This window comes from Pelmatolapia mariae, linkage group LG13 (assembly GCF_036321145.2).
Source record: "Pelmatolapia mariae isolate MD_Pm_ZW linkage group LG13, Pm_UMD_F_2, whole genome shotgun sequence".
NCBI lineage: Eukaryota > Metazoa > Chordata > Actinopteri > Cichliformes > Cichlidae > Pelmatolapia > Pelmatolapia mariae.
The window spans coordinates 34,080,926-34,108,774 of record NC_086238.1 but is presented as its reverse complement, the minus strand read 5'-3'; positions in this window follow the sequence as shown (position 1 = coordinate 34,108,774).

Sequence of the window (27,849 nt, the reverse complement as noted above, 5' to 3'; positions counted from 1 at the left end):
TTCTGATGTGCTGAACATCAGAAGCATATTGCTAAACGTCATATCACATGACGAGTTTTCTCCCATGTAAACAGATGTGTGCCATGATAAAATCTTCCTCCACACACTAGAAATAAGAAACTAATTTCAACCGTTGTTATATTTTATTCATTTATTTATAATCCAGTCATTCCTTCGAATCTAGTATCAATCAACTAATTTGCATATCAGCTCATAATGCACTAAGTTGACAGGTCAACAGAAATACACGTTCAAAATATTATCACAAAAGAGAATTTCCTTCATACAGTAAATTACTTGTTTTGCATCAATCAAACAGAAAGCATTTCACAATTTATTGTATTACCAACTAAATTTATTGTCTGATTACTGCTTGGTCATACCAGGCTCTCTCTGTCTTTATTTATGCTTCTCTGTTTTCACAAACGTTTCACCTATTGTCAAGCTGAAGAGTTAAATGTCAGCGGTGGATAAGTTCAGCATTTGATAAAAAAACTCTGTTAAGTTTTTCCTGCTTTAACACCAATGAGAGATATAGAGGCGCATGTATATAGTGTGTGCTATAGTGTAAGCTGTTCTTCATTGTTCTTCATGTGTGTTAGTATGCTTGCATGCAGGGCCTCTGGGCCTGTCTCACCCAGAAGGGCATTTTCTTAACAGTTGCCTTTCTCTCATGTGTGTTACAAAAAGGCAAATGTGCTATTAGCAGCTGTGAGATTATTATGCTGTTATACATTACATTATACCTGTAATCAAAATGAGTGAATCATGACACCGCTGTAGGCCACATCAGACTTCTTGTGTAATCAGTATGTAGTAAAAAAGTGTAACCTGCTCATCAGCTTAGCAGTGACCACATATTTAATTCAGCTTCTCAATTTTGTAGCGTTAGCCATTGTATACAGGTTTTAAATTATTAGTTGTTAGTATAGGTGTGCTCTATATTTCAGCAATGTCTCATCTAGGATGACAGGTTTTCAAGTAGGTCAAGTGCCTCTATGCACTTAATTGGTTTAGATAATGTCTTTATTTTCATCCTCTCATATGTCATTGTACTGAATTTGAGCAACCTTAAGTTTGATGCAGACTACTTCCAACAATTATCCACCTCACATCATAACTGACTAAGGTGCCTCTTCATATTAATATTATTTCATTATTAATGTTATTATCTCTTTATATAACAGCAATAGTGTATCACAATATTTATTTATTTTTTATTTGTATCCACCAAGGGCTGAGGGTGATCTGCAGTTTCACCCCCTCCCAAGCTGGAGACATTTTCCTTTTCACACACTTTCCTTGGCTGAACAATATTTATTTAATATGTGGTTGTGTGAATCTTGCTTGATTCACACAACCTGTTCATCCTGGGCATGGTCTTCATCCCAACTATGTGCCATTGTTAATACCAGTTTACAGGTTGTTATCCTTGCTATCATCAACTTGAATACATTACAGTTAAGTTCTAATTCAATTTAGCCTTTTGTTTATTTAACTTTATTCCTCTTGTATTTACATGTATTGAGTCGGGTCTGTTTCCAGCCCTTTTAAACTTCTACTTTGGTCTTGAATTTTTCACTTGGTGAGGGATTATTATGTCCTTCCTGATCTGAACTATTCTCTTCACCTGAGCTGCTATCCTGTTCTGAGTCACTGTCTTCTTTGTTTGTTAATGCTTTTACTCTTTGTTGCCTGTCTTCCTCTCCATTCCTCTCTCCTTCTTTTGGATTATTCCTGCTCCGGCTTGTTGTTTGTCTAACCATCCCTCATCAGGTGTTAATTTTGCTTGTTTATTCCCCATTTTTAAAGATTTTGCTGGGCCATCACTGGCACGCTCGACTTCAGAGTGGTTACTGATACGGCCTTCGACTTGACCCTAAAGGTCAAGCGGTATCAGTGTTACGAGACGAAGCCCAACCGTTCTCCAATGTCACCAGTACGTGAGCCTCAGCAAAGAAAACAAAATAAAATAGAAGTAGTTCAGCAGCGTATTGTGCTGTAAAATCAACTTACTTCTAGACACATACACACATAGACATTTGCGCGCTTTTACAATTTGTTATGAAGTAATTACGGCTACTTCTAAAACCTAAGTCTAATTCGGTTCGTTACGGCGAATCCTAACCTATTTTAATTTGTTATGAAGTAATTGCGGCTACTTCTAAAACCTAAATCTAATTTGGTTCATTTTGGCGAATCCTAACCTATTTTATTTTTCTATTTTGTTTGTTATTCGGTTCATTACGGCGATTCCTAACCAAAATAGCGTTTCTCTCACCCTCAGACGTCTCACTGGTGGTTCGGATCGTCAGACTGAATCCCACCGCCGTGTACCAGACTAAAAACACCGGCCTGGACCCGAATTTTAGCGTCCCAGGTCTTTCGGCCTCGTCTAAGAGGGCTGTGCACAGACTTCGGTGCTGGCTTCCCACGGCGTCGGGAGGCAGTGCTGGATCCTGGAACAGAGTCACAGATAACAGTTCTGATGTTTCTGCCCCGGCTTCGAAGGACCAAAATAAATGTCAAGAGATTTATTCTAAAGACACTTCTTCAGCTGAGAGTCTAAGAGGAGAAACACACACACACGCTGCAGCATTTGCTTGTATACAAGGGCGATCACAGAACGCTCACACCAGAGTGGGGGCCCTGCGATGCGCGCTCTGCTCTTGCACTTGTCTTTATTTATACACAAGAAAAATGAATACATTTGACGTGAGCATATGCGTATGTGATTGTGAGTGTGTGTGTGTGTGTTGTGTGTGTGTGTGTGTGTGTTCGAGGTCAGAACTGCTTGTTATTCTTCTTACTATCGCTGTGAGAAGACTCAGATACAAATATCAGAACACGTGTTATGAAGAAGAATCAATCCTGAACAATGAAAAGAACAATCAGTTCTAAGCAAGGAAATGATCATCATGCAGCATTCTATCACAAGCAAACTTATATCATTAAAAGCTTATACTGACTAAAAAATACAATTTTCTATTGACACAGTTATTGATCATCTGTAGGCCTGTGTGGAGTTCAGAGGTCTAATTGGTTTTGGTTTTTGCAGCTGCTTTCAGAAAGAAGAGCAGCAAAGGAAAGTCAAGCAGCGATGGAACAAAACAACCACGCAGTAAAAAGAGCAAGACATCAAGCTCACAGGAGGAGGCCAGCTGCTCCGTCTACGAGTCAGATACACACAGCACATACAAAAGTCACACTAAAGGTAAGAAGTACATAGGTAAGTTCACACCACACCTGCAGTGATAGAGCCTCTTTCCCAAGCTCTCAGAGTTTAGCTGGTATCCATCTGCTAATCACTAGGAAGCTTCTAACAAAGACTGTATGAATGTGTACATTGAGGCAAAGTCAGCTTTCCTACATACAACTAATCACAACCCCTGTGTTAGTTTTGTCTCTCTGTAGAGGACTTTGAAGAAAAATACGAAGAGCAGGATAAGCTGGGTGAAGGAGGCTTTGGGACTGTCTTCTTTGGAAAAAGCAGAGAAGACAATTTCCCAGTATGGCTTCTTATGTGTGCACTTTACAATTCTTCTAGTGGCAATCTTTAATGGATAATGTAAATCTGATTATTTGAACGTATTTTTCATTTGTCTGTCGGGTCATAATGAGACAGCTGGTACATGCAGCCGCTGAAATGCAATCCAAGGGTGTCTTCCATCGAGACATTAAGCCAGACAATATTGTGTTTGACACATCGCCTGATCATCCAGCATTTCTATGTGTCAAATTCATCGATTTTGGCATTGGAGTCCCTTTTAGAGCAGAAGCAGTCACACGAAGAAATGGTAGGTCGTCAGCCTCACTGTTTAAATGTCCTTGCCTGCCCACGCGCTTAGTGTCCACATGAATTCCTTACCATGAATAATTACTCTCTGGATTTTAGGGACCAAATCAGCCGCTGTAAACTGGCAGGACTTTAATGCCACCACAGCAGATTGCGTCACAGTTTTGCAGCTGGGTGCGGTGATGGATTGGCTGGTACGTCACATCATCCCTGATGACAACAACACATCTGAGATGCACTCTGACATTTCAGAGGGTAAGCTGAATGTTAATTCTTTAACCTGTCACATTACAAAAACTTGAAAAAATCCCCCAGAGAAACCAAATTCCAAGAAATCCAATCATGGAAATGTTTGCACACACTTGTGATTATGCACAGAGGTCCACCCTACCAGCCAACCTCAGATCTCCACGCATGCACAAATGAATGCACATACATCGACACACATTCTGGTATTGATATTTGACATCACAGTAGAGACGCAAATCTGGCATAGCTCTGAGGTCTTTCAGTCCCATCTCTGGCTAACAGGCCAAAAATTAAGTCTACTAGGAGACGGGGGTGTCGACCATACAAGAGGTAGTGGGGTGAAAAGCCTGTTGCCTCATGCCTGGTGCAGTTGTATGCATGTACTATCTGAGGCAGATGCTCTTTCCAGCTGCTCTTTGCCTTCTCCTCCAGTGTCCTTAGCATTTGAAGAAATATCCAATTAAATGGCTCAGCTGGAAATGGGTTGCCATTTGGATGGTATGGTGTTGTCCTTGAGTGAGCATCTCCAGCCAGGTGTCCCCACTTTGCAGTTATTTATTTGTAAAAAATGTTTGGTATTATGTATGATTTTCGTTCCACTTCTCAAGTGTACACCACTTTGTATTGGTCTTTCACGTGGAATTCCAATAAAACTGATTCATGTTTGTGGCTGTAATGTGACAAAATGTGGAAAAGTTCAAGGGGGCCGAATACTTTTGCAAGCCACTGTATATCAGATGACACTGATAACCTAATGCTAATTGCAATAACTATGCAGAGGTCTCTAGGCCTCGACCTTTATGGAGCATGTGAAGTTTGGGGCAGAGTGGACAAAGAAAAGTTTCTCAGCAGGTTCAACAGGTTGCTACAACACAGGCCGATGAAGTATTGCACTCACTCATCCAAACTGGCAAACATGTAACATACACCCTAAGACTGATCCTGCTTTTTACTCCTTTGCTATGATTTCATTTGATATTATGTAGCCTTGGAGACAGTTTGCATAGATTAGAATGTTAGATTGCTGTGATGTCATCAATGCCCGATGTTTTGTTTTAATGTCTTGTGATAGTTCTAAGTGCATAAAAAGTCAGAGTTCAAGTGAGTTTAGTACAATTTTGAACCAGTTTCTGACATGTGGTCAAAATCTTGGCCGACCTTTACCACACCACGTGCTGTGGGTGTGCGTAAATATGTAGGTGAGTAAAGTCTCCTTTACCTGTTAAATTCATCTTAATTTGGGGCTTTTACTTCAGGTGTTTTGATTCAGTAGTAACCAAGTGATCTTTGTACAAACTGCAGACCGCCACACTGATCCCTGGTTCCTCAGGATAGAGGACAGGACGTCAGATGGGCGAATCAAGAGCTCCAAACGCAAAGATTGTGCCACAGAAAGACTGGAAAAAGCTTCCAATAGAAGCAAGGACAGCAAAAGTCCAACCCCAGGCCTCAGCCATCTTGTCTTGGAGAAGTGTAAGTGAGACATTCAGAGATTTTTTGTTTTACAGTTTGTCAAGAGATCTATTCTAAAGACACTTCTTCAGCTGAGAGTCTAAGAGGAGAAACACACACACACGCTGCAGCATTTGCTTGTATACAAGGGCGATCACAGAACGCTCACACCAGAGTGGGGGCCCTGCGATGCGCGCTCTGCTCTTGCACTTGTCTTTATTTATACACAAGAAAAATGAATACATTTGACGTGAGCATATGCGTATGTGATTGTGAGTGTGTGAGTGTGTGTGTGTGTGTGTGTGTTGTGTGTGTGTGTGTGTGTGTGTGTTCGAGGTCAGAACTGCTTGTTATTCTTCTTACTATCGCTGTGAGAAGACTCAGATACAAATATCAGAACACGTGTTATGAAGAAGAATCAGTCCTGAACAATGAAAAGAACAATCAGTTCTAAGCAAGGAAATGATCATCATGCAGCATTCTATCACAAGCAAACTTATATCATTAAAAGCTTATACTGACTAAAAAATACAATTTTCTATTGACATTCCCTCCTGTTGTCAGTATAACCTTTAAGTGAGATATCAGTATGTAACATCTTGTTGCACATTTTCTGTCACATCATCATTAATCACGCAAAGTCTTCACATTCCAACAGGTCGGAGTCATCATCATCATCATTTGTCACGGCTATGTATGCAGCTACAGTGGAAATGATTATGCGGTTAATCATGAGTTTTAGACATGGCAGGATACATGTTACAAAAACACAAAATAAAAGTAAAAATACTCCAACTCCGATGAGTAGTCTCTTTAGCACCTGTAGCCAGGAGCCAGTGTCCAAAACGGTAGTCCAAAGTTTCAATTCTTAACATGTTCTTTCCGGTGCCCACCCATGGAAACAGTGAGTGGAGAACCTTTTGTCCGGTGGTCCAAAGCTTAAATTCCTCTGGCACATCACTGCCATAGATGGGGTCATGTGGTTGTAGTGTGGAGACGTCTCGTCGTCGTCTTGTAGTCTGAGAGTCATTTACAGCTGACATCCTGAAGGTGTGGTCTGAGATGAAGATTGGGGCACAGGTGCCCGTCCATCCGGGTGGCAGTATGAAGTAGGCATGTTGTCCACACAGCCAGGCCATTCCCTGCACCCAGTAGGTGCCGTTGCTGGGCGCGGACGTGTTTACAGGTGCACCCTCTCCATTGGCTGCGGTTTGGTTACAGTTGGTGGTGTTGCCTAGGGGTCTGTTACCGTTGTCTTGTCGGTAGCACATGGAGTGGTTCTTCCCTGGGGTTTGGTCCAAAAACACTGGGAAGTGAATGGACGTGTTCCGATTCGTCACGTTGAAGTTGATCCAGAAGAGCCGGTCACACGTTCCGTTGTCAAGTCCAGCGTTTTCGACGATGATTACCTCGTGTCGGGGTTTCCTGGGACCTCAACCTTTTTGCAGTGGCTCTGATGTATCCAGGAGGGTCTCTCTGCTATTTTGCAGGCAGTTGGAGTGGTGATGAGCACTTGGTAGGGACCTTCCCAGCGGGGCGAGCTCCAATTTTTCCTTTGGAGTACTCGGACAAGGATCCAATCACCTGGCTTCAACCTGCAGGAAATAGGTGAAAAAGAGTCTTGCGGCGGTTTATTGTTCAAAACGACTTCTCTGTTTGTCAACAATTGAGTCATCCAATCTGCCAGAGTGGTTTCACGGATTGACTTATCTAGTGGCTCGCTAATAACTGGCAATGGAAAAGGTCGCCCATGTATGATTTCAAATGGGGACAGTTTGTTATTTCCTTGTGTTATTCTCATCCACATTTTGACTAGGCCTACACATTCTGGCCATGGTCTGCCAGTTTCTTCCATTGTTTTCTGAGCCTTTGTTTTATAGTGCCATTTGTTTTCTCCACTAATCCTGCACTTTTTGGATGTTTCAAAGTTTCAAAATTAATAGTGTAAAATTGTCGGTTTCTAATAAGGACCATTCCTTGGATCACCCCTCCTGATGAGCCATGGCTCAAAACTATGACTCACTAGAGCGGCTGTTTTGTGTAATGATTTGGGAAGAATGGGCTTTCCTGCTATTTTCAATATGTCATCAGTGTCTAGTACTGCTCTGTGTTTTAGCCATTGTTTTCTGTTCTTTAGGTGGTGCTGCTTTTTGTTCGTCCTGCAGTACAGACAGTCGAATGGTCTGATTTTCACGAGTTGTTAATAAAACTGTGGTTTTTTTTGCTGCTGCTGTTTTTTCAGCTTTGTCAGCAAAATTGTTTCCCTTTCTAATTTCAGAGTCATCCTTCTGATGTGCTGAACATCAGAAGCATATTGCTAAACGTCATATCACATGACGAGTTTTCTCCCATGTAAACAGATGTGTGCCATGATAAAATCTTCCTCCACACACTAGAAATAAGAAACTAATTTCAACCGTTGTTATATTTTATTCATTTATTTATAATCCAGTCATTCCTTCGAATCTAGTATCAATCAACTAATTTGCATATCAGCTCATAATGCACTAAGTTGACAGGTCAACAGAAATACACGTTCAAAATATTATCACAAAAGAGAATTTCCTTCATACAGTAAATTACTTGTTTTGCATCAATCAAACAGAAAGCATTTCACAATTTATTGTATTACCAACTAAATTTATTGTCTGATTACTGCTTGGTCATACCAGGCTCTCTCTGTCTTTATTTATGCTTCTCTGTTTTCACAAACGTTTCACCTATTGTCAAGCTGAAGAGTTAAATGTCAGCGGTGGATAAGTTCAGCATTTGATAAAAAAACTCTGTTAAGTTTTTCCTGCTTTAACACCAATGAGAGATATAGAGGCGCATGTATATAGTGTGTGCTATAGTGTAAGCTGTTCTTCATTGTTCTTCATGTGTGTTAGTATGCTTGCATGCAGGGCCTCTGGGCCTGTCTCACCCAGAAGGGCATTTTCTTAACAGTTGCCTTTCTCTCATGTGTGTTACAAAAAGGCAAATGTGCTATTAGCAGCTGTGAGATTATTATGCTGTTATACATTACATTATACCTGTAATCAAAATGAGTGAATCATGACACCGCTGTAGGCCACATCAGACTTCTTGTGTAATCAGTATGTAGTAAAAAAGTGTAACCTGCTCATCAGCTTAGCAGTGACCACATATTTAATTCAGCTTCTCAATTTTGTAGCGTTAGCCATTGTATACAGGTTTTAAATTATTAGTTGTTAGTATAGGTGTGCTCTATATTTCAGCAATGTCTCATCTAGGATGACAGGTTTTCAAGTAGGTCAAGTGCCTCTATGCACTTAATTGGTTTAGATAATGTCTTTATTTTCATCCTCTCATATGTCATTGTACTGAATTTGAGCAACCTTAAGTTTGATGCAGACTACTTCCAACAATTATCCACCTCACATCATAACTGACTAAGGTGCCTCTTCATATTAATATTATTTCATTATTAATGTTATTATCTCTTTATATAACAGCAATAGTGTATCACAATATTTATTTATTTTTTATTTGTATCCACCAAGGGCTGAGGGTGATCTGCAGTTTCACCCCCTCCCAAGCTGGAGACATTTTCCTTTTCACACACTTTCCTTGGCTGAACAATATTTATTTAATATGTGGTTGTGTGAATCTTGCTTGATTCACACAACCTGTTCATCCTGGGCATGGTCTTCATCCCAACTATGTGCCATTGTTAATACCAGTTTACAGGTTGTTATCCTTGCTATCATCAACTTGAATACATTACAGTTAAGTTCTAATTCAATTTAGCCTTTTGTTTATTTAACTTTATTCCTCTTGTATTTACATGTATTGAGTCGGGTCTGTTTCCAGCCCTTTTAAACTTCTACTTTGGTCTTGAATTTTTCACTTGGTGAGGGATTATTATGTCCTTCCTGATCTGAACTATTCTCTTCACCTGAGCTGCTATCCTGTTCTGAGTCACTGTCTTCTTTGTTTGTTAATGCTTTTACTCTTTGTTGCCTGTCTTCCTCTCCATTCCTCTCTCCTTCTTTTGGATTATTCCTGCTCCGGCTTGTTGTTTGTCTAACCATCCCTCATCAGGTGTTAATTTTGCTTGTTTATTCCCCATTTTTAAAGATTTTGCTGGGCCATCACTGGCACGCTCGACTTCAGAGTGGTTACTGATACGGCCTTCGACTTGACCCTAAAGGTCAAGCGGTATCAGTGTTACGAGACGAAGCCCAACCGTTCTCCAATGTCACCAGTACGTGAGCCTCAACAAAGAAAACAAAATAAAATAGAAGTAGTTCAGCAGCGTATTGTGCTGTAAAATCAACTTACTTCTAGACACATACACACATAGACATTTGCGCGCTTTTACAATTTGTTATGAAGTAATTACGGCTACTTCTAAAACCTAAGTCTAATTCGGTTCGTTACGGCGAATCCTAACCTATTTTAATTTGTCATGAAGTAATTGCGGCTACTTCTAAAACCTAAATCTAATTTGGTTCATTTTGGCGAATCCTAACCTATTTTATTTTTCTATTTTGTTTGTTATTCGGTTCATTACGGCGATTCCTAACCAAAATAGCGTTTCTCTCACCCTCAGACGTCTCACTGGTGGTTCGGATCGTCAGACTGAATCCCACCGCCGTGTACCAGACTAAAAACACCGGCCTGGACCCGAATTTTAGCGTCCCAGGTCTTTCGGCCTCGTCTAAGAGGGCTGTGCACAGACTTCGGTGCTGGCTTCCCACGGCGTCGGGAGGCAGTGCTGGATCCTGGAACAGAGTCACAGATAACAGTTCTGATGTTTCTGCCCCGGCTTCGAAGGACCAAAATAAATGTCAAGAGATTTATTCTAAAGACACTTCTTCAGCTGAGAGTCTAAGAGGAGAAACACACACACACGCTGCAGCATTTGCTTGTATACAAGGGCGATCACAGAACGCTCACACCAGAGTGGGGGCCCTGCGATGCGCGCTCTGCTCTTGCACTTGTCTTTATTTATACACAAGAAAAATGAATACATTTGACGTGAGCATATGCGTATGTGATTGTGAGTGTGTGTGTGTGTGTTGTGTGTGTGTGTGTGTGTTCGAGGTCAGAACTATCACAAGCAAACTTATATCATTAAAAGCTTATACTGACTAAAAAATACAATTTTCTATTGACACAGTTATTGATCATCTGTAGGCCTGTGTGGAGTTCAGAGGTCTAATTGGTTTTGGTTTTTGCAGCTGCTTTCAGAAAGAAGAGCAGCAAAGGAAAGTCAAGCAGCGATGGAACAAAACAACCACGCAGTAAAAAGAGCAAGACATCAAGCTCACAGGAGGAGGCCAGCTGCTCCGTCTACGAGTCAGATACACACAGCACATACAAAAGTCACACTAAAGGTAAGAAGTACATAGGTAAGTTCACACCACACCTGCAGTGATAGAGCCTCTTTCCCAAGCTCTCAGAGTTTAGCTGCTATCCATCTGCTAATCACTAGGAAGCTTCTAACAAAGACTGTATGAATGTGTACATTGAGGCAAAGTCAGCTTTCCTACATACAACTAATCACAACCCCTGTGTTAGTTTTGTCTCTCTGTAGAGGACTTTGAAGAAAAATACGAAGAGCAGGATAAGCTGGGTGAAGGAGGCTTTGGGACTGTCTTCTTTGGAAAACGCAGAGAAGACAATTTCCCAGTATGGCTTCTTATGTGTGCACTTTACAATTCTTCTAGTGGCAATCTTTAATGGATAATGTAAATCTGATTATTTGAACGTATTTTTCATTTGTCTGTCAGGTCATAATGAGACAGCTGGTACATGCAGCCGCTGAAATGCAATCCAAGGGTGTCTTCCATCGAGACATTAAGCCAGACAATATTGTGTTTGACACATCGCCTGATCATCCAGCATTTCTATGTGTCAAATTCATCGATTTTGGCATTGGAGTCCCTTTTAGAGCAGAAGCAGTCACACGAAGAAATGGTAGGTCGTCAGCCTCACTGTTTAAATGTCCTTGCCTGCCCACGCGCTTAGTGTCCACATGAATTCCTTACCATGAATAATTACTCTCTGGATTTTAGGGACCAAATCAGCCGCTGTAAACTGGCAGGACTTTAATGAAACCACAGCAGATTGCGTCACAGTTTTGCAGCTGGGTGCGGTGATGGATTGGCTGGTACGTCACATCATCCCTGATGACAACAACACATCTGAGATGCACACTGACATTTCAGAGGGTAAGCTGAATGTTAATTCTTTAACCTGTCACATTACAAAAACTTGAAAAAATCCCCCAAAGAAACCAAATTCCAAGAAATCCAATCATGGAAATATTTGCACACACTTGTGATTATGCACAGAGGTCCACCCTACCAGCCAACCTCAGATCTCCACGCATGCACAAATGAATGCACATACATCGACACACATTCTGGTATTGATATTTGACATCACAGTAGAGACGCAAATCTGGCATAGCTCTGAGGTCTTTCAGTCCCATCTCTGGCTAACAGGCCAAAAATTAAGTCTACTAGGAGACGGGGGTGTCGACCATACAAGAGGTAGTGGGGTGAAAAGCCTGTTGCCTCATGCCTGGTGCAGTTGTATGCATGTACTATCTGAGGCAGATGCTCTTTCCAGCTGCTCTTTGCCTTCTCCTCCAGTGTCCTTAGCATTTGAAGAAATATCCAATTAAATGGCTCAGCTGGAAATGGGTTGCCATTTGGATGGTATGGTGTTGTCCTTGAGTGAGCATCTCCAGCCAGGTGTCCCCACTTTGCAGTTATTTATTTGTAAAAAATGTTTGGTATCATGTATGATTTTCGTTCCACTTCTCAAGTGTACACCACTTTGTATTGGTCTTTCACCTGGAATTCCAATAAAACTGATTCATGTTTGTGGCTGTAATGTGACAAAATGTGGAAAAGTTCAAGGGGGCCGAATACTTTTGCAAGCCACTGTATATCAGATGATACTGATAACCTAATGCTAATTGCAATAACTATGCAGAGGTCTCTAGGCCTTGACCTTTATGGAGCATGTGAAGTTTGGGGCAGAGTGGACAAAGAAAAGTTTCTCAGCAGGTTCAACAGGTTGCTACAACACAGGCCGATGAAGTATTGCACTCACTCATCCAAACTGGCAAACATGTAACATACACCCTAAGACTGATCCTGCTTTTTACTCCTTTGCTATGATTTCATTTGATATTATGTAGCCTTGGAGACAGTTTGCATAGATTAGAATGTTAGATTGCTGTGATGTCATCAATGCCCGATGTTTTGTTTTAATGTCTTGTGATAGTTCTAAGTGCAGACAAAGTCAGAGTTCAAGTGAGTTTAGTACAATTTTGAACCAGTTTCTGACATGTGGTCAAAATCTTGGCCGACCTTTACCACACCACGTGCTGTGGGTGTGCGTAAATATGTAGGTGAGTAAAGTCTCCTTTACCTGTTAAATTCATCTTAATTTGGGGCTTTTACTTCAGGTGTTTTGATTCAGTAGTAACCAAGTGATCTTTGTACAAACTGCAGACCGCCACACTGATCCCTGGTTCCTCAGGATAGAGGACAGGACGTCAGATGGGCGAATCAAGAGCTCCAAACGCAAAGATTGTGCCACAGAAAGACTGGAAAAAGCTTCCAAAAGAAGCAAGGACAGCAAAAGTCCAACCCCAGGCCTCAGCCATCTTGTCTTGGAGAAGTGTAAGTGAGACATTCAGAGATTTTTTGTTTTACAGTTATTGATCATCTGTAGGCCTGTGTGGAGTTCAGAGGTCTAATTGGTTTTGGTTTTTGCAGCTGCTTTCAGAAAGAAGAGCAGCAAAGGAAAGTCAAGCAGCGATGGAACAAAACAACCACGCAGTAAAAAGAGCAAGACATCAAGCTCACAGGAGGAGGCCAGCTGCTCCGTCTACGAGTCAGATACACACAGCACATACAAAAGTCACACTAAAGGTAAGAAGTACATAGGTAAGTTCACACCACACCTGCAGTGATAGAGCCTCTTTCCCAAGCTCTCAGAGTTTAGCTGGTATCCATCTGCTAATCACTAGGAAGCTTCTAACAAAGACTGTATGAATGTGTACATTGAGGCAAAGTCAGCTTTCCTACATACAACTAATCACAACCCCTGTGTTAGTTTTGTCTCTCTGTAGAGGACTTTGAAGAAAAATACGAAGAGCAGGATAAGCTGGGTGAAGGAGGCTTTGGGACTGTCTTCTTTGGAAAACGCAGAGAAGACAATTTCCCAGTATGGCTTCTTATGTGTGCACTTTACAATTCTTCTAGTGGCAATCTTTAATGGATAATGTAAATCTGATTATTTGAACGTATTTTTCATTTGTCTGTCAGGTCATAATGAGACAGCTGGTACATGCAGCCGCTGAAATGCAATCCAAGGGTGTCTTCCATCGAGACATTAAGCCAGACAATATTGTGTTTGACACATCGCCTGATCATCCAGCATTTCTATGTGTCAAATTCATCGATTTTGGCATTGGAGTCCCTTTTAGAGCAGAAGCAGTCACACGAAGAAATGGTAGGTCGTCAGCCTCACTGTTTAAATGTCCTTGCCTGCCCACACGCTTAGTGTCCACATGAATTCCTTACCATGAATAATTACTCTCTGGATTTTAGGGACCAAATCAGCCGCTGTAAACTGGCAGGACTTTAATGCCACCACAGCAGATTGCGTCACAGTTTTGCAGCTGGGTGCGGTGATGGATTGGCTGGTACGTCACATCATCCCTGATGACAACAACACATCTGAGATGCACTCTGACATTTCAGAGGGTAAGCTGAATGTTAATTCTTTAACCTGTCACATTACAAAAACTTGAAAAAATGCCCCAAAGAAACCAAATTCCAAGAAATCCAATCATGGAAATGTTTGCACACACTTGTGATTATGCACAGAGGTCCACCCTACCAGCCAACCTCAGATCTCCACGCATGCACAAATGAATGCACATACATCGACACACATTCTGGTATTGATATTTGACATCACAGTAGAGACGCAAATCTGGCATAGCTCTGAGGTCTTTCAGTCGGATATCTGGCTAACAGGCCAAAAATTAAGTCTACTAGGAGACGGGGGTGTCGACCATACAAGAGGTAGTGGGGTGAAAAGCCTGTTGCCTCATGCCTGGTGCAGTTGTATGCATGTACTATCTGAGGCAGATGCTCTTTCCAGCTGCTCTTTGCCTTCTCCTCCAGTGTCCTTAGCATTTGAAGAAATATCCAATTAAATGGCTCAGCTGGAAATGGGTTGCCATTTGGATGGTATGGTGTTGTCCTTGAGTGAGCATCTCCAGCCAGGTGTCCCCACTTTGCAGTTATTTATTTGTAAAAAATGTTTGGTATCATGTATGATGTTCGTTCCACTTCTCAAGTGTACACCACTTTGTATTGGTCTTTCACGTGGAATTCCAATAAAACTGATTCATGTTTGTGGCTGTAATGTGACAAAATGTGGAAAAGTTCAAGGGGGCCGAATACTTTTGCAAGCCACTGTATATCAGATGACACTGATAACCTAATGCTAATTGCAATAACTATGCAGAGGTCTCTAGGCCTCGACCATTATGGAGCATGTGAAGTTTGGGGCAGAGTGGACAAAGAAAAGTTTCTCAGCAGGTTCAACAGCTTGCTACAACACAGGCCGATGAAGTATTGCACTCACTCATCCAAACTGGCAAACATGTAACATACACCCTAAGACTGATCCTGCTTTTTACTCCTTTGCTATGATTTCATTTGATATTATGTAGCCTTGGAGACAGTTTGCATAGATTAGAATGTTAGATTGCTGTGATGTCATCAATGCCCGATGTTTTGTTTTAATGTCTTGTGATAGTTCTAAGTGCAGACAAAGTCAGAGTTCAAGTGAGTTTAGTACAATTTTGAACCAGTTTCTGACATGTGGTCAAAATCTTGGCCGACCTTTACCACACCACGTGCTGTGGGTGTGCGTAAATATCTAGGTGAGTAAAGTCTCCTTTACCTGTTAAATTCATCTTAATTTGGGGCTTTTACTTCAGGTGTTTTGATTCAGTAGTAACCAAGTGATCTTTGTACAAACTGCAGACCGCCACACTGATCCCTGGTTCCTCAGGATAGAGGACAGGACGTCAGATGGGCGAATCAAGAGCTCCAAACGCAAAGATTGTGCCACAGAAAGACTGGAAAAAGCTTCCAAAAGAAGCAAGGACAGCAAAAGTCCAACCCCAGGCCTCAGCCATCTTGTCTTGGAGAAGTGTAAGTGAGACATTCAGAGATTTTTTGTTTTACAGTTATTGATCATCTGTAGGCCTGTGTGGAGTTCAGAGGTCTAATTGGTTTTGGTTTTTGCAGCTGCTTTCAGAAAGAAGAGCAGCAAAGGAAAGTCAAGCAGCGATGGAACAAAACAACCACGCAGTAAAAAGAGCAAGACATCAAGCTCACAGGAGGAGGCCAGCTGCTCCGTCTACGAGTCAGATACACACAGCACATACAAAAGTCACACTAAAGGTAAGAAGTACATAGGTAAGTTCACACCACACCTGCAGTGATAGAGCCTCTTTCCCAAGCTCTCAGAGTTTAGCTGCTATCCATCTGCTAATCACTAGGAAGCTTCTAACAAAGACTGTATGAATGTGTACATTGAGGCAAAGTCAGCTTTCCTACATACAACTAATCACAACCCCTGTGTTAGTTTTGTCTCTCTGTAGAGGACTTTGAAGAAAAATACGAAGAGCAGGATAAGCTGGGTGAAGGAGGCTGTGGGACTGTCTTCTTTGGAAAACGCAGAGAAGACAATTTCCCAGTATGGCTTCTTATGTGTGCACTTTACAATTCTTCTAGTGGCAATCTTTAATGGATAATGTAAATCTGATTATTTGAACGTATTTTTCATTTGTCTGTCAGGTCATAATGAGACAGCTGGTACATGCAGCCGCTGAAATGCAATCCAAGGGTGTCTTCCATCGAGACATTAAGCCAGACAATATTGTGTTTGACACATCGCCTGATCATCCAGCATTTCTATGTGTCAAATTCATCGATTTTGGCATTGGAGTCCCTTTTAGAGCAGAAGCAGTCACACGAAGAAATGGTAGGTCGTCAGCCTCACTGTTTAAATGTCCTTGCCTGCCCACACGCTTAGTGTCCACATGAATTCCTTACCATGAATAATTACTCTCTGGATTTTAGGGACCAAATCAGCCGCTGTAAACTGGCAGGACTTTAATGCCACCACAGCAGATTGCGTCACAGTTTTGCAGCTGGGTGCGGTGATGGATTGGCTGGTACGTCACATCATCCCTGATGACAACAACACATCTGAGATGCACACTGACATTTCAGAGGGTAAGCTGAATGTTAATTCTTTAACCTGTCACATTACAAAAACTTGAAAAAATCCCCCAAAGAAACCAAATTCCAAGAAATCCAATCATGGAAATATTTGCACACACTTGTGATTATGCACAGAGGTCCACCCTACCAGCCAACCTCAGATCTCCACGCATGCACAAATGAATGCACATACATCGACACACATTCTGGTATTGATATTTGACATCACAGTAGAGACGCAAATCTGGCATAGCTCTGAGGTCTTTCAGTCGGATATCTGGCTAACAGGCCAAAAATTAAGTCTACTAGGAGACGGGGGTGTCGACCATACAAGAGGTAGTGGGGTGAAAAGCCTGTTGCCTCATGCCTGGTGCAGTTGTATGCATGTACTATCTGAGGCAGATGCTCTTTCCAGCTGCTCTTTGCCTTCTCCTCCAGTGTCCTTAGCATTTGAAGAAATATCCAATTAAATGGCTCAGCTGGAAATGGGTTGCCATTTGGATGGTATGGTGTTGTCCTTGAGTGAGCATCTCCAGCCAGGTGTCCCCACTTTGCAGTTATTTATTTGTAAAAAATGTTTGGTATCATGTATGATTTTCGTTCCACTTCTCAAGTGTACACCACTTTGTATTGGTCTTTCACGTGGAATTCCAAAAAAACTGATTCATGTTTGTGGCTGTAATGTGACAAAATGTGGAAAAGTTCAAGGGGGCCGAATACTTTTGCAAGCCACTGTATATCAGATGATACTGATAACCTAATGCTAATTGCAATAACTATGCAGAGGTCTCTAGGCCTCGACCTTTATGGAGCATGTGAAGTTTGGGGCAGAGTGGACAAAGAAAAGTTTCTCAGCAGGTTCAACAGCTTGCTACAACACAGGCCGATGAAGTATTGCACTCACTCATCCAAACTGGCAAACATGTAACATACACCCTAAGACTGATCCTGCTTTTTACTCCTTTGCTATGATTTCATTTGATATTATGTAGCCTTGGAGACAGTTTGCATAGATTAGAATGTTAGATTGCTGTGATGTCATCAATGCCCGATGTTTTGTTTTAATGTCTTGTGATAGTTCTAAGTGCAGACAAAGTCAGAGTTCAAGTGAGTTTAGTACAATTTTGAACCAGTTTCTGACATGTGGTCAAAATCTTGGCCGACCTTTACCACACCACGTGCTGTGGGTGTGCGTAAATATCTAGGTGAGTAAAGTCTCCTTTACCTGTTAAATTCATCTTAATTTGGGGCTTTTACTTCAGGTGTTTTGATTCAGTAGTAACCAAGTGATCTTTGTACAAACTGCAGACCGCCACACTGATCCCTGGTTCCTCAGGATAGAGGACAGGACGTCAGATGGGCGAATCAAGAGCTCCAAACGCAAAGATTGTGCCACAGAAAGACTGGAAAAAGCTTCCAAAAGAAGCAAGGACAGCAAAAGTCCAACCCCAGGCCTCAGCCATCTTGTCTTGGAGAAGTGTAAGTGAGACATTCAGAGATTTTTTGTTTTACAGTTATTGATCATCTGTAGGCCTGTGTGGAGTTCAGAGGTCTAATTGGTTTTGGTTTTTGCAGCTGCTTTCAGAAAGAAGAGCAGCAAAGGAAAGTCAAGCAGCGATGGAACAAAACAACCACGCAGTAAAAAGAGCAAGACATCAAGCTCACAGGAGGAGGCCAGCTGCTCCGTCTACGAGTCAGATACACACAGCACATACAAAAGTCACACTAAAGGTAAGAAGTACATAGGTAAGTTCACACCACACCTGCAGTGATAGAGCCTCTTTCCCAAGCTCTCAGAGTTTAGCTGGTATCCATCTGCTAATCACTAGGAAGCTTCTAACAAAGACTGTATGAATGTGTACATTGAGGCAAAGTCAGCTTTCCTACATACAACTAATCACAACCCCTGTGTTAGTTTTGTCTCTCTGTAGAGGACTTTGAAGAAAAATACGAAGAGCAGGATAAGCTGGGTGAAGGAGGCTTTGGGACTGTCTTCTTTGGAAAACGCAGAGAAGACAATTTCCCAGTATGGCTTCTTATGTGTGCACTTTACAATTCTTCTAGTGGCAATCTTTAATGGATAATGTAAATCTGATTATTTGAACGTATTTTTCATTTGTCTGTCAGGTCATAATGAGACAGCTGGTACATGCAGCCGCTGAAATGCAATCCAAGGGTGTCTTCCATCGAGACATTAAGCCAGACAATATTGTGTTTGACACATCGCCTGATCATCCAGCATTTCTATGTGTCAAATTCATCGATTTTGGCATTGGAGTCCCTTTTAGAGCAGAAGCAGTCACACGAAGAAATGGTAGGTCGTCAGCCTCACTGTTTAAATGTCCTTGCCTGCCCACACGCTTAGTGTCCACATGAATTCCTTACCATGAATAATTACTCTCTGGATTTTAGGGACCAAATCAGCCGCTGTAAACTGGCAGGACTTTAATGCCACCACAGCAGATTGCGTCACAGTTTTGCAGCTGGGTGCGGTGATGGATTGGCTGGTACGTCACATCATCCCTGATGACAACAACACATCTGAGATGCACTCTGACATTTCAGAGGGTAAGCTGAATGTTAATTCTTTAACCTGTCACATTACAAAAACTTGAAAAAATGCCCCAAAGAAACCAAATTCCAAGAAATCCAATCATGGAAATGTTTGCACACACTTGTGATTATGCACAGAGGTCCACCCTACCAGCCAACCTCAGATCTCCACGCATGCACAAATGAATGCACATACATCGACACACATTCTGGTATTGATATTTGACATCACAGTAGAGACGCAAATCTGGCATAGCTCTGAGGTCTTTCAGTCGGATATCTGGCTAACAGGCCAAAAATTAAGTCTACTAGGAGACGGGGGTGTCGACCATACAAGAGGTAGTGGGGTGAAAAGCCTGTTGCCTCATGCCTGGTGCAGTTGTATGCATGTACTATCTGAGGCAGATGCTCTTTCCAGCTGCTCTTTGCCTTCTCCTCCAGTGTCCTTAGCATTTGAAGAAATATCCAATTAAATGGCTCAGCTGGAAATGGGTTGCCATTTGGATGGTATGGTGTTGTCCTTGAGTGAGCATCTCCAGCCAGGTGTCCCCACTTTGCAGTTATTTATTTGTAAAAAATGTTTGGTATCATGTATGATTTTCGTTCCACTTCTCAAGTGTACACCACTTTGTATTGGTCTTTCACGTGGAATTCCAAAAAAACTGATTCATGTTTGTGGCTGTAATGTGACAAAATGTGGAAAAGTTCAAGGGGGCCGAATACTTTTGCAAGCCACTGTATATCAGATGATACTGATAACCTAATGCTAATTGCAATAACTATGCAGAGGTCTCTAGGCCTCGACCTTTATGGAGCATGTGAAGTTTGGGGCAGAGTGGACAAAGAAAAGTTTCTCAGCAGGTTCAACAGCTTGCTACAACACAGGCCGATGAAGTATTGCACTCACTCATCCAAACTGGCAAACATGTAACATACACCCTAAGACTGATCCTGCTTTTTACTCCTTTGCTATGATTTCATTTGATATTATGTAGCCTTGGAGACAGTTTGCATAGATTAGAATGTTAGATTGCTGTGATGTCATCAATGCCCGATGTTTTGTTTTAATGTCTTGTGATAGTTCTAAGTGCAGACAAAGTCAGAGTTCAAGTGAGTTTAGTACAATTTTGAACCAGTTTCTGACATGTGGTCAAAATCTTGGCCGACCTTTACCACACCACGTGCTGTGGGTGTGCGTAAATATCTAGGTGAGTAAAGTCTCCTTTACCTGTTAAATTCATCATAATTTGGGGCTTTTACTTCAGGTGTTTTGATTCAGTAGTAACCAAGTGATCTTTGTACAAACTGCAGACCGCCACACTGATCCCTGGTTCCTCAGGATAGAGGACAGGACGTCAGATGGGCGAATCAAGAGCTCCAAACGCAAAGATTGTGCCACAGAAAGACTGGAAAAAGCTTCCAAAAGAAGCAAGGACAGCAAAAGTCCAACCCCAGGCCTCAGCCATCTTGTCTTGGAGAAGTGTAAGTGAGACATTCAGAGATTTTTTGTTTTACAGTTATTGATCATCTGTAGGCCTGTGTGGAGTTCAGAGGTCTAATTGGTTTTGGTTTTTGCAGCTGCTTTCAGAAAGAAGAGCAGCAAAGGAAAGTCAAGCAGCGATGGAACAAAACAACCACGCAGTAAAAAGAGCAAGACATCAAGCTCACAGGAGGAGGCCAGCTGCTCCGTCTACGAGTCAGATACACACAGCACATACAAAAGTCACACTAAAGGTAAGAAGTACATAGGTAAGTTCACACCACACCTGCAGTGATAGAGCCTCTTTCCCAAGCTCTCAGAGTTTAGCTGGTATCCATCTGCTAATCACTAGGAAGCTTCTAACAAAGACTGTATGAATGTGTACATTGAGGCAAAGTCAGCTTTCCTACATACAACTAATCACAACCCCTGTGTTAGTTTTGTCTCTCTGTAGAGGACTTTGAAGAAAAATACGAAGAGCAGGATAAGCTGGGTGAAGGAGGCTTTGGGACTGTCTTCTTTGGAAAACGCAGAGAAGACAATTTCCCAGTATGGCTTCTTATGTGTGCACTTTACAATTCTTCTAGTGGCAATCTTTAATGGATAATGTAAATCTGATTATTTGAACGTATTTTTCATTTGTCTGTCAGGTCATAATGAGACAGCTGGTACATGCAGCCGCTGAAATGCAATCCAAGGGTGTCTTCCATCGAGACATTAAGCCAGACAATATTGTGTTTGACACATCGCCTGATCATCCAGCATTTCTATGTGTCAAATTCATCGATTTTGGCATTGGAGTCCCTTTTAGAGCAGAAGCAGTCACACGAAGAAATGGTAGGTCGTCAGCCTCACTGTTTAAATGTCCTTGCCTGCCCACACGCTTAGTGTCCACATGAATTCCTTACCATGAATAATTACTCTCTGGATTTTAGGGACCAAATCAGCCGCTGTAAACTGGCAGGACTTTAATGCCACCACAGCAGATTGCGTCACAGTTTTGCAGCTGGGTGCGGTGATGGATTGGCTGGTACGTCACATCATCCCTGATGACAACAACACATCTGAGATGCACACTGACATTTCAGAGGGTAAGCTGAATGTTAATTCTTTAACCTGTCGCATTACAAGGCTTGAAAATTCTGTTTTCGGTGTTATCTGTCTTTATCTGTATCACTAATGCACATGCAGACTTATATAAACACCAACGTGATAAACTCAAACCCCTCTGTTGTATTTCTGAACAGACTGCAAGTGTTTTCTGTTGGGTTGTTACTGTCAGAACCATGAAGACCGCCTCACCCTAGAGGAACTTCAGAATCATCCCTGGCTCAAATGACTTATTGATGCCAAGCAAAACAGGGTCACAGAGCAGAAGCTCTAACAGAGCCTGAGTCAGCCTGAGTTATGAATACAGTTGTGGTCTAATGTTTTGTCAGTGGTACAAAGTTTGCTTTTGTGCACTTTGCCACTTCAGTTTGTATTTAGAGCCACAACTGTATACACAACAGACCGAACATGCTCAGCTTTGCCAAAGCTTGCAGGAATTGGAGTTTAATTTGATCAATGAATTATTTCTGAATCAACAAAAAAATGGGCAAATGTAAAGAAATGTATCAATCAGGGAATTAGTAGCAACATTAATTGGACAATCTAAATTTGTTGGTTAATTATTAAATGAATCTGGATAACTCATCCTGCATCTCCTGTGATTTTAAGTCACTGATATTGATTTATTAACGATTATTTGTTTGTACTAATGTGTCACAATTTCCTTGAACGTTAAAGGGTCTGGATTTCTTCTCTTAAGCGCCTCAGGGTGATCATCCTGTCCTGTCAGACTAAGAAATGCAGTTGTGAGTTTTTCATTGCTTCGCCTGCACAAAATACCTAGGCACCAAAAATGGTCCAGCTCTCTCCTGCTGTCCTGTTGTATAAGGCGCACACAATTCACCGTGATGAGAGGATAACTTTTGTCACTGCTCCTGTCCTTGATCCTCTGAGCCACTTAAACACCAAACTACTTGTGCGCTGTAGGGGCTTTTCTAATGGTCGTGCTAAGGAGTCCTTTCCCTCCCATCAGTTGCAGAATGCACTCAGAGTTGTACAACACTGGTGTAAATATCAAGATGATGCAACTTTGAACATATTTAGGTCAACAGACTTTTGACTAAAGTAAGAAGAAAAGTGAATCTAACAAATAATATGAATTGGTGTTAAATAGTTACTAGTTACTAGACAGTAACTAGGCCAGGGGATGCTAATCACCTGCCAAGGGATATTAGTGACTGACTTATTGATGCTAGTTAATAGCTTAGGTATTCTATGTGGTAACCTGGCAAGTAATCACTTGCCTTAAAAGTCTCGCCAGTCCCCTAGGGACACTTGTTGGTGGTATTTATTTGTTCATGTTACAGGCCTTGCTGTAGTGGGCGTGACCACAGATTACAATCCTGTAAAACAGGAGAGATAATGAACAGAGGAAATTTGTTCTTGTTCAGTTTCCCTTTCAGGTGAGGTAACTCTGGGTTGCTCTGACATATAAAATGTGTATTTATTTTCTGGACTCTCTCTGGATTCCTCTGCAGCTGATATGTTGCTCTCAGATTCACTGTTTGATGCTGAGCTTGTGGTGAAATATGACATCATACTGTATGCCTATATGACATCAATCTGTATGCCTATATGACATCAATCTGAATGCATATACGATATCAAGCTGTCTCGTTCCAGGACTTCAAGCTGAGTGCATACATGAGACAAGGCTGTATGACATAAATGACACCAAGCTGTATGCCATATATGACATCTGTCACGGCCCAGCGGCACGAGGTAAATGGGATGGACACAAGTGCAAGATCCAAACCGGATTGTTGCTCTCATATTCACTGTTTGATGCTGAGCTTGTGGTGATACTCTAAGCCAGTACTGTACTCTGGCTGTTTCAGAGTTTTCACAGTCACTGGTTTCGTAGGGTTACTGATGTGTTTGACTGGTTTCTTTTGCTTAATGCAGGGGTGTTTTCTGGTCACATACGCCTCAATGTCCTTCTTCATAAAAGGCCAGTAGAAACGGTCCCGTGCCAAGTGAATGACCCTCTCTGCCCTGCGTGACCCAAGTCATCATGGAGATGTTTAAGCACTAGGAGATGATATTGTGCTGGCAGCACAAGCTGCCTTCGCTGAGCCGCTGTACGGTGTTGCAGCTGATTTTCCATATGAAGCTTTCCCCACTCGTGCATAAGCTCTCTCACAGGGCCACTGGCTCTCCTTCTGCCATCATTAGTTATTACTGATTTTGTTTCTTTCAGTTTGATAAGTTAACTGATAGAGGGATCCTTCCTTTGGGATTTTACCAGGTCACTGTGACAGGCTGCAATGGTGACATGTTCACAGGTGTCTCTGGCTGGGCATGTTAGGCACAGGGCAGCGACATATGCAGCATCTTGTCTCTTTGCAGACTCACAACCCTCCCATGTAGCCTGAATGGCCTCTCTCGTCAGCTCTTCAGTACACTTTGTGAGGTAGGTGTCAATGTCAAGTGGAAACCGAGAGAATGAGTCTGCATCGATGTTCACCTTCCCCGGCCTGTATTTGACATCAAACCTGAAATCTGCCAGCTCACCTACCCAGCGGTGGCCTACTGCATTCAGCTTTGCAGTACTCATCACATATGTGAGGGGATTATTGTCTGTATAGACCAGGGGTGACCCAGCATTTTTCCAAATACAGCAGCGCTAACCAACATCATTTTTTCAAGTAATATAGAAACTATTTTATATATTACCTTTTTAAACATCCCATTTTTCTTTCTAATGTCATTAAAACAAGTTTGCACATTTGTATAACAACAGTCAGACCTCCAGATCTTTTAAGCGTTCAGTTTTTTTCTCAGTGTCACACATAGATTAGTTTTCGTCTCTTTCAATAAGAAAGTCAAATCTTCAAACCCTAAAGCAATCTTTGTTTCTTTCAATCATTCCAATATTTTTCATCTCCTGTAATATAATTGCTGTTAACCAGGGCTTAGCTACTCTGATCCACAGTGATTTTGGGGGTGTGGATACTTGTTTTTTTTCACAGGTGCAGAGCCTTTTTCTACAAAATTACGAATAAACTGCACTTTTTAAAAGTACCATTAACATTAATGTAGACTGACAAGTAACTCAACATTTAACACAGTGATCAGTAGAGAAGAAAGAAAATAACCCATTTTACAATTTCTAGTTCAGATCAAAGTTATTGTTCTGATTAAGGAAACAGTAAATTTGGCCACATTATTGTCCCGATCCTCCAATTTTCCCTTTCCAATGTGACGAAATAAAATTCAACCTTTTTAAATAAAAGCAGATGCACACCCAGATATTTCTTACAGTAAGAATCCTCCAACAACCTTTCAAAAGAAACATTTTTTGTCTTTCCTTAATTTTTAGACCAACTGAATCCACAAACCTGAAGCTGCAGACCCCAAACTAACCAAATTTAATGTTTCCTTAATCAGCACAGTAATTTTTAACTCTTTGTGTGTTATGTTTACTCACAGTTTTGATGCTTGCTTCTTCGACTTGATCCATGATTGGCTCTGCACCATCGCTCTGCTGTTTTCTCTCTCCTCATGCTTCTCCTTCATGCATCCTGTCCTCAGATATAATCCAACCAGCTGCCTCCTTGTTTCCTTCTTGACTTGTATTCGCAAAATTTCCAGTTAAATTAAGAGAAATCCAGAAAAGTTTTCCTGCTTCAAAAGCTCTTCCAATTGCCTGTCTTCTTGTCCTCCTTTAAATGTGCATTTTTGTATATTTGTATTTATTTGACTTCATATTGCCATGACAACATAACACAGAGCATCTTGGTAGATTAAAGCAGGGAGTTCTGTCCTCTGCAGAAATGCTGGTGTTCCATAGTGATGTAAAAGTATGTTAATAATCTTTAAACAGACACTCACTGATCCTGTAAGAGCAGGAATTTAACTACAAACCCTCTTAGTCCCCATCAGTATCATTCATTCTGCTCTGCCGCAATGGTCACAGTGGCTGGTTTAAGTACGTTTGCCCCATAGAAAGCCACTGATGTTCAGTGAGCCCCTTTGATACATATTTAGACCTTCATAATTTTCAGGGTGCATGAGTGTTATATCTCCATCTCATCCTAAATATTTTGCCAACATGTAAAAGGCATACGTCCACAAGATTTTGATTTCTTTAATTTTAATTTAAACTTGTTTTATTCTGTGTTGCATGTTTTGAATAATCTTCTTCAGAGTAGACTTTTGGTGTAAGCTGATAGTGAATGAAAAAAACTATAAAAAGCTGCTGTGGTTTTAATTTTCCAAGAGAGGTAATGCACATAATGCAGAGACGAGCGCACGGGGGATATCCAAATTCTAGGAAGGCAGCCTGCTGCTGTACACAGGCACATCCTTCTCAGTCATAGTTCTTAACAACTTGACTGTTTTCTCAAACCACACAAAGAGTGCTGTTTCCATTCTGGGAAGTCTACTCATTGGTGTAGGCAGCTCTTCAAATTATAAGTAGCTATATATGAGCAGCTATATTAGCTTTGACTTAACATATGTTAAATAGTATACTTTCCTCTTTTAAAATTTATGATGGCTCAAAATTCAAACCTTACAAATTAAAACCCTGAATCATCACCACTTGTGTGAACTACAAGGGTGCCATCATTTTTCTTTTCAATCCATTAAGTACCACATTTTACACACTGAGCAAGAAAGGAAGTAAGCTCTTCATGGTGACCCCAGGAATTTTAATGTATCACTTTCTAGCATACGGCTGACACTGCTCGACATCTTACAGTGCAGTATAAGAGTCCCGCCACAAGGAGACACTGAAGGCTTTCAAACCAACAGTTTCTGCTTCCAAAGCGGCGCCAACCGTCACCACCGATCATCGTACTTATGTAACACAGACCATGGATGCATGTTTGAGTTGATACATCACTTAAAGCCACCACTGTTCAGGCATCACATCTGTCCATTAGGTTTCCCTTTAATACACAACATTTTTATCCCTGGGTACTAACTTTTTTGTTGTTGTTGACTGTTTATTTATTTGTTTGTTTGTTTGTCCGATGCTCCTTTTGCACTGCTAAATAGGCTGTAGCCAACATGATTTATAAAGGGATTATAAAACTAAGAAATTACTGCATTATTTTACCTACTCCTATTAAACTCACTTTCCTAAAAACTGATTGCAGCTTCTGCTTTGTGATGTCAATGTTATGTCTCTAAATGATTTCATATCATTCATGGGAGATATGCTTGACAAATGAGAAGTTAACAAGTCACTGCTACAAGCTGAATCAATTCATTGGGGCGACCTGCGTGTTGTGTTGCATTGTCTGATTTAGTCATAGTGTGTAAACACGTCTAGAGGCCACTGTTGTATAGCTGCTGCAAACTTTTTTATTTTTTTTTATTTTTTATTTTTTATTATTAGTAAAGATAACATACAAATAAAATGCACCATATATTATACATTCAGAGAATAAACATTCCTTACATATTAACAACTTTCATACATAGGAAAAAAAAATATATATAAAGATGGGGTCACATAAATATTCCATCTATTATTATGGGGAATGTGAGATCTCTCCCCAAAAAAGTAGACGAACTGGCAGCCCTTACCCGACATCAGAGGAGCTACAGGGAGTGCAGCCTGATGTGCTTCACAGAGTCGTGGCTAACTGCGCTAACTCCGGACTCACACGTAAACATGGATGGTTTTCATCTGATCCGGGCCGACAGAACAACGGAGAGCGGTAAGAAGAGAGGAGGGGGTCTGGCTGTGTTTGTGAACGATAGATGGTGTAACTCTGGGCATTTATCTATCAAAGAGACGCTATGCTGTAAGGACATTGAGCTGCTAGCGGTTAGCATGAGACCGTACTATCTACCGCGAGAGTTTACACACGTGATTATGATAGCTGTGTATGTCCCGCCCTCTGCTAGCGCTGCAGCAGCCTGTGAGGTCCTGCACACCGTAACAAGCAGACTCCAAA